We start from the raw sequence: 9,010 nt of genomic DNA, 5'->3' as shown, positions 1-9,010 counted from the left end.
TTGTAAATGCGGCTATAATCTTTTTGAATACTCAATATTTTCCGAAAATCAAAGTGAATGGTGACAGTTGGTTAGTACGTACACTCTATCGCAATTTGACAGTTTTATTATGATTAGCGTCTGAATGAAAGAAAAACGAGGTCTTTGTTAATAAAAGCAATGAGAGGTGGGTGAAAGTTGAGTGTTTTGCTTCCTTTGGCCTTCCTAATGCATTTTTCCCTTTTGTGTGGCTGTTTATCTTTAAATTATCTGAAAAGGGTAATAAAAAATCTTTCTGGAAATAAATGTTATTTCGCTTTAGGAGCATAAATGTGAAGAAATGTAATTTTTAAAAATTAAATAAATATATTTTGAATACAAATTTGTTTAATTTTGTTTTTATATAGAATAAGAATATGTTCAAAAGGCAGATTCATATATTATTTAGATCAAAATACTAAGCTTAATACTAGCGTATTTGCATGCCAGTAAAGTCTAACCAAAATACTATTCTCACTTTCTTTCAGAGTTTCCTTGGGCTTACCTGTATAATCAGCCAACCAGTCGACTCCCTGGCAGTGTGGGATTTATTAAGTTGATGGTATAGTTTAGCTTTGTAGCTGGTTTTATTTTTTACTTGGTCTGACTCTGACACTTTTGTTGTAGTTTCCGTGTTACTGCTGTGGGCAAAACTAATTTGTATAAAAGTGCAGGCGACTTTTATTTGATGCGACACAATGCAACTCCTCCGACATTCGGCTAGAGATAATTGAATAAATTTTCTCTGCTGGCGGTGAGGAGATCTCACCGGAGGGAACAGCGAGGGAAAAACGCTAATTGGTATTAGGGAAAGTAAGAAGTTCCTTAGTCAAAGTGGAACTTGTGGAATAGTAAAGTAGAGCATAAAGTCGAGTAGAAAGTGCTTCTGGTTGGAGCGGAAAATGGCAAAAAGAAATGTTGCTGCCTCGTTGAAGGGTGAACATGTAGTGATGATTAAAAATGGATTTAAACTAACCAAACTTCAAGGACATTGTTGGCCACAGTACATTCAATTTTAAGTAAGATCACTTTCAGCAGTAGTGCAGTAACACCCAAATTGCAGTTGGGACCCGTCCTTAAAGTAACTGAACATGAATTTGGCATTGGAACATGTGTAGAACACCACACACAAAAGGGGCACACCTCATCCTGGTTAACCCGACAACAGCAACAGCAATGGCAGATCCGCAGCGAGAGGAACTGGCTTTGTGCTCCTCCGGTGCTCAAGTCCATTGAAGGTAACCCCGAATGGTAACCGACACCCGTACCACATCTGGCAACCGTCGCCTCTAGTTGTACCAATCAACGGCCGTGTCACTAACAGGCCAAGCAGCATTACCACGCCACTGGTCCAGGGGCTAAACGTTGCACTCTGAGAAATCCTGCCCCCTTCTTTAAACAGAGGATATCTTAATTGGACGCTGCTTTAGAAATTAACTTCTTTAGTTTGGAAGAAGATTGAATACATTAACTGTGCCTGGAATATTTTATAACATAAGTTCTTTCACTCGCTTGTTACCACTGATTTCGCGCAGTGCCGAACACATCTCGAGCCAAGGAAAAAATGGCAAAACTGCACAAAGGCAAATCGGAAACGGAAGTTGCATGTGAAAGCGGTCGCAGAGTCCTTCCCCGAGCGGTTGCACACCGAGTTGCCTTCGATTTTCCCCCGTTGCGATGCCGGCTCCACTTCTATTCTGTCTGGCTGGGACTCTTGAATGGCTAACTGAAACTGACAGGTTTTGCCTTTTTGTGCCAAGTTCCCTACTCCGCCGCTTCATTGGGCTCTGTCTTTGGCTTGTCAATGTTAGCTGTCGTTTTCCCTTTATTTTCTTGTCTGTGAAATGAGATTTTCAGTTTTTCCAGTTTTTCGACATGCTGAATAATAGTTTATTCCATATTTCATTGCATTCCTGGTCTCCGTCCGTGGTGCCATCGCTCCGGGCTGCTCACGATTCCAATGATGATGGCTGGCGAAATGTAATCGCCAAATTAGTTTTCCTGCCTGGGGGCAAGTGACTAACAATTAAGTGGCGTGGCACTTATACATTTTTGATTTCCCGACAACATTGCTAGTTAGCAACCACTCTTGCTGGCACACCGAAAAATGGCATTTTGTTTGCGTTTGCATGACTCGTCCACTGAATTTTCCGCCTCGTTGGATTTCCCAACCCCTTTGTAGTTTTCCCACGCCATCCTTGATTTCGCCCCTTTTGTGCGGTTCCATCATCCCCCCCCTATTTGGGGTACAAGCACGGCCAGCCCCCGCCCAAAGGGTCATACACTCGCACACCCACACACGCACAACAGACATTTCAATAATTGTGCAACAACTGGAAGCGATTATGCAATTCCATCAGACCAAGAGAGACACACTGCCGCATTGAGACTGGTGTAAAAAAATCAAGTAAATTGATAGTATGGGCAACGAGGGAGAAATACTGATAAAAAGGGAATACTTAGATGGGAAATACACTCTATTATTTTATAGCTTCTTTTTAATTTTTATTGTTTGTTCGTAATTTCTCTGGAAAATTTCTTTTTAAGCTTGTGTTATCCCATTTTTGCTAAAGAGCTTATGCTGTCGTTCTAAGGAAGTTAAAAATGTGGAAATGTGCATGGAATGTTTTCTATTATTTTTGTTTTGTTTTTGAATATACCATATACTAGTTTCAGGGTATACCAATCAACTATTTGCTTAATGTTTGTGGATTGTGTGATGCGGAACTGGTGGAGATTGGGGCTGTTTGCTGGGCCTCGTCGTTCTACGTGTATTGTATCTTTGCCTATACATCTGCTGAGCTGATATGGCATTTGGGAAAACGAGCTTTATTTCATTTGCGAGTCTCCCCCTTTTCCGCTACCCTGCCCGCCTTCCATCCTCCAGTGCTGATCCGTATCCCCCAGACCAACGCATCCCATTGTATATTGTATTTTGTATTCGAGTTCGGTTGGGCGTGGTGTGCATGTCTGGCTTTCGTTTTGAGGTTATGCAAATTGTTATGCTGATATCATAATTAATTCGTTGGGGAAACAGGCCGGAAACAAATTGGGTTTTGAATGAGTTATTGTATTTTTGCGGTGTGCTGCATTTTTGTTCTCATATCCCCATATCCTTGTTGCCATAGCACTTTTGCTGGAAATTCCTTTATTTGCGAGCGCACACTTTTTGCGAACTAGCAACCGCATACGAGTATGGCAAAATACAAGCGACACATTTTTGCCCCCGCTCGCTGTACTCTTTTAATGAGTTTTTCTTCTATTGGTTTTAGTTTCGCAATTTTCCAGTTTGGCTCTTTTATGAAGCCGGCCAACGCCAGCCAGCAGCAACAGTCAGAATAATAGTTTTTGCCATAAAACGAGCCACAAAAACTCGCCGAGTGCGAATCATCGGCGGGCAACGAAAGTGGGATAACTCGACTTGTCCGTGGCTCGGCCACAAATTATCAGCACTTTACTGTTGAGTTTCCTTAATGTGCATTGTTTACGGCTTCTTTTCATTCATCTGGTATGGAAAATCTAGATGCTCGCTATAGTTCCCACTACTTTCTGCCTTTCCCCGCAGCTGCGGCAAAAGGGAATGATAAATTAGCTGCATATTATAAATTCCTTTGAGTTGAGTTGTCACACATGCGATACGATGGCTGCTGGAGGGCTCGGGAAACTCATGGATCTCATGGAGCTCATGGAGCTCATGGTTCATGGCTGCCAGCAATTGTCCGTGCATAAGTGTGCGTGTGAGGCGTAAGTAAGCCACATTTACATATGACACGGGTGGTTCCAGAAGTTCTTTGTACATAGGTGAAACCAAAAGGTTGAGCTTAGACAAGCTATGGATTCTGAATACATAGTTATAAACTAGAATTTCTTATAAATTTTTATATAAATATTTAAATATGTTTTGTGCCTTAAATATGCAATGCCTTTCGCATCACGCCATATATTAGTTATTTAAAGGTGTTAAATATTTTTAAAACTGATCAACCCCCCGGCGTTACCTGTGCCTCTGATTCGTGCCGCGTTTCGTGGGCTGTTTTGAGTTGCTTGTTTTTAGGTGGATGCTGCCCGACTGCCTGGAGGGTGTTTCATTTTACCACCAAGGCCGTAAATACTCAAGCAACAACAGCAACAAGGCCCCCCTTAGAGCCCCGCCCATGGAGCCAGCGTGTGCGGGGAGGGGGTCGGAGGGCTCAGGTTTGGCCTGCTGTGTGCGGCTGTTTCTGTTGTCGGTGGCGTATACGCAATGTGGCCAACATTCTGCCCAAGTGTTTGTGTAAACAAAGTTGTAGGCCGTCTATTTGTTGGCGAGTTTGTTTATTGTCACCAGCACAGTCAAACACACATGCTAAACGTTTACCAAAGGCATTTCCTTTTTCGGCCATTGTTTGGCTTACCTAAAACATTCTTTGTACACGGGCTCGTTATGCTTCCGTTTCCGTTTCCGCTTCCACAACATTTTTTTTTGGCATTCGTAGGGCATTGGAATGTGCCTTTTGATTGATGGCCAGCGCATTTTTATCGGGCATTTTGTTTGCTTTCACCTCGCTCTCTCACTTCCTCTCTTCATATAATTTTTCCATGGTTTGGCTTTTCCTCTGCGTAACGCTTCATTGCCAGCTCCACCTGATTATGCCCCACGGTCCATGTGACATTTATGTAATCGCATTGCCGCTGAGTGAATGAGTGAGTGAGTGATGGCCCCGCCCAGCTGGGAATGTTTCCGAGTGAAATACACGCATATCTCCACGGGAGCCATACGCCATATCTAATGGCATTCAATTACCAGGAAAAGGATTGAGGCAGGTGAAAAAGTTTGTGAAGAATGGCGAAGACAGGTTGGGGACTTGAGGATTCGAGACTAACGATTGTCAGACGTTTCATTGAGTGTATTCATACAATATGCAATAAATATATAAACTGTATACTATTATCATCAGGAATTTTTGTGATTGTCAAAGAACTTTTTTTAGGAAACAAATTAGGCGTAAATTGTTTTGTGAATTTGTAAATTCCATTTGCTCTTTTTATTGATTTTATCTTCTTAGCTAAGTGAAATTCATTTTTAAAAATGCAAATGCAAAGCTTCACCTTTTTTGTCTTGTAAATTCCTAACGATATGCCAAAAATATTTTGGCCACGCCCCCTCTAACGCTCAAAGGGTCCGATTCCGTATTTTCTAAACATATTCAGCTATTCACTTTACTACTTTACTCAAGTGCATTTAAGAGACACATCCTTAATTCGGCAATCTTTAAGATTGCCTCTTCAAGGTCACTTTTTGGGGCAGATAAGGAGATTGTATGAGTTCCTTTTTTGCTCATGTGTGGAGCGTCCATCTCTCCTGCCCTTCAGTACGTGGTTAGTCTGTGCCTCGGATGCTCTCATTTTGTTTGGCTTGTTTGATTTCTATTATCCTTGAAAGAAGATGTCCTTCTTTGGCCAAGCTAAATAGTTGCCGTCTTTGTTTAGGAGCTGGCCGTATTCGTTTGCCTTGTATCCTGTCTAATTCAATCTCTCTTTTTTCTCAGAAGCCGAGCCCTCTTTGTCTTGGCCTAGATTTGCTGGGGGAAAATTAATGTGGCAGGTTTTCGGTGTCACGAAATGACGGGCGCCCAATTTGTTTGAGTTTGTGAGCTGTGGGCCTTTAAGGATCAAGGTGAGCTCCTTCTGGCTCCGCTCCAGCTTGCTCCTTATCTTTAAGTGGAGGAAAAAGGAAATGCACTTCGCTTTAACAATTAAGAGCGTCATTTTGCCATTCTGCCCCCTTTCGCGGCGGTAATTTCAGCTAATTTGCTGGCACTCATAACATTTGAGAGCGTCGTAAAAGTGGGGAAAGCTTAGGAATACTGTCGAGGGGGCTTTCGGGCGGCATGAAGCCCCAACCGGATATTAGCGCAAACAAAATGCAACTCTTGAGCTGAAAAATTGCCGTAATGAACAAGCTGCGGAGGCCCCAGCCACCCCCCTTTTAACTCACCCTCACATTCGCCCTGGAGGGTTGCAGAAATTGTTTAATTACTGCAAATTCTTGCAGTAGATCGTGGCCATGGTGCACTGGCAAAAATTCCTGGAAGTATTAGTAACTGATTATGTTTTTTTCTGCGGTTATCTTCCAGGCATCTTAACATAAGGAAACTTACCTTTCAAACGTTTTTAATCTTTAAAAACTGCTTTTTAATGAGTGATTTGTTTCAGTGTACTCGGTAGGGGAACATGAAGAGTCAGCGGACATTGGCTTGACACATTTTCCAGTTCTTGCGCTGTGCACCGTTTTTCGGGTTGGCTGATTCTTAGCCCCAACTTTATCCACTCGCCCTGATGTCCTCCTGCTCCTCCTCTTGCTCCACCTCCGTGCTCCTTCTGCTCGGGACTGCCGACATTTCATTAATTTGCTATTAATTTGTATTTTCTTTGCAGTTGCTCTCAGCAGTCTTTTTTGCCCCGTCGCATTATTTCAACCCATTTGGGGGCTAATGAACTCACCGAAGGGTTCTCATTTACCCTATTTTCCGAACCGTCTCCTATTTCCCACCCATCCACTTGACGTGTGCCAGACCGGCTTAGTTTTTGACGAAAAGCGGTGGGAAAAAGCTTTGAGTGCCTGAAACTAGGCAATGATAAATTTGTTCGGGGAGCAGCGAAAGCGTCCTGAGTTTGTCGGTTAATTCAAATGACAAATGTGCCTGGGAATCGGGCAAGGAACCCAGACATCTTTGGCAAAATGATTGTTGACTCTGTTCGAGTTCACTTCTGCTGCAAATTGATTGGGAGCCACAAATGGAGACACAAATGGCTTGATGTCTCTTTTGGGTCCCAGTTGCAGTTTCAGAAGTGGGAGTGTTGGACTGTCTATACATCCCGACAGCTTTATAGATTACACAACAAAAAATATATGGTTAATTACTAAAATTGCTTTTATCGCTGATTTGTTGTCAATAAAACATTTTTCAACCTTTATGGTTTCTTAACTTAATTAAAATACATTTTCCACATGACCTCCACTTTTTCCATCTTTCCAAGCCCAGAAATTCCTTCGTTGAACCAGACGACAAGCAAACACGATTAATAAATGTCAGGTCTTAAGGCGAAGCCTTAAGATGCCTAAACCCACCCATGAAAGCCAGTTTCTTATCTTTCCAGGAAAATTCATACAAGCGAGAGTGAAAACTGTAATTAATGATGGGTAGGCAACAGAATTGTCCATTTTACTAATCTGCTAAGCAAATATTTTATGAACACACTAGCATGCCCAGATCCCCACCCATTCCCCCCTCATATACATACATATATCTGTATCCTGGCTGTTTGCTTAATATTATGAACTGGCTGAGCCTCACCATCGCCGCCCAGGGGCAATCATATTCAAATTAATATACCCAATGTGTTGTGCAGTCATAAATTTTAGGGCCCAGCCAGCAAATGACTGCCACTGGTAACGGTCATAATTTGCTCTTGGTTTTTTGTGCCCAGTTTTGGGTGGGGATGGGTGGCGTTTTTGGCTCCTTCACCTTGTAAACAAGATAATTATGGCAGCAACTATGACAGCGAGCTTCCTGTTCCTGGTGTCCCTGCCCCAAAAGTAAATTCATTTCCTGCCAGACAATTTTGACTGCTGCACGAAATGTTGACAATGTCCTGCTTTTGGGATCTTGGGGTAAAAGTCAGCCCAGCTTTGTATTTTGTGTATTGAGGACTGGGGGGCACTTAATGAGACTGGTACTGAGGTTTTGGCTCCTCGGTCCTCTATTTACTTGGCTTGTTAGCGTGACCGGAGTAAACAAGGCTTAAATCCAGATTGCTGTCACAACGAGTGGAATTTCTGACATTCCTTTATCTTCTCGGATAATGCAGAGCAGGGCTTGAGGTGTTATTTTAGGATTTGTCATAGTTTTGAGCTTCAGCTTTGACTAAAATTACAGACAGGTCGAAAGATATTTGCTTTGTTCGCCGTTGGTGTTCCTCAAATATTTATTAATAATTCTTCTGGCACACAGTCGCATCTATTTATTGTATTTATTAAATGTTTTATAATTCTAAAACCAATATTGTCAAGTATTTTGCCATAAATACAAGTTTGCATAAAATCCATCTAATGCTGACTTTGACACATTTGTTTTGTTTTAAATCCTGTTTGCGTAATAAATTCATCCTGGCAGGCCTTAAGTCCACTCCTCATCCGACTTAAAACGCTAATCGAATTGCTGAAATCATATATTAGAGAGCCGAAAAGTTAGCTACTCCATGGGCTCATTGCAAATCATATTCATTTGAGCCTATTATTGGAAAAGTTACTTCGATAATCTTTTGTTATGATGAGCCATGATGATGATGCCACGATGAGCCCTCGGAGATGCAGAGGCTTCTTTGGCTCTCCTGCCATTAATAAGTGGCATGCCGCAGTTTGTTGTATTATCAACTCTCCAATGGCCAACACGTGGCTGGCCCGCACTCCGTCTCTCCTGTCCATGAAAAAAAGGCGAAAAACTTTGTTGTACACTTTTTTTTGCCTCTTCACATTGATGAAGTTATCGACAGCTTGAGCTTACTCAGTTCCAAAATAATCACAGAAACCAAAAAAAAAAAAAAAAACAAAATAGCGAAAGCAAAAGTTTGTGCACAAAATGCCGCCCAGAGCTATGAGTACCGCTCTGCTGTGCTGTGGCAAAATATCTCCTGGTCCACATCTTCTGGCCAACATCCTCGCCCCCGTGGAGCAATAGAGCGTGGCACGTACGCCAAACTTATTGATTTTCGGTTCAGTTCGGCGCGGTTTGGTTTGGTTTGCTACGGTACGGTCTGCGGCATGCAGTTTTTGCGGCTTTTGGCTTAGTTAGCGAATTATGAAAATATTTGCGCTGTGCCAACCGGAAGCAGTTCGTGATGAATCACCGGACCGATGTGAGCTGAGGATTCCTGGCCGGGAACGCGGGATGCGGAACGGTCTGGCAATTCAGAAATCTCTCGTGCGTGCCTCGCGCACCCACACATGTGT

This window comes from Drosophila simulans, chromosome 3R (assembly GCF_016746395.2).
Source record: "Drosophila simulans strain w501 chromosome 3R, Prin_Dsim_3.1, whole genome shotgun sequence".
NCBI classification, from domain to species: domain Eukaryota; kingdom Metazoa; phylum Arthropoda; class Insecta; order Diptera; family Drosophilidae; genus Drosophila; species Drosophila simulans.
This window is presented reverse-complemented; position numbering follows the sequence as displayed.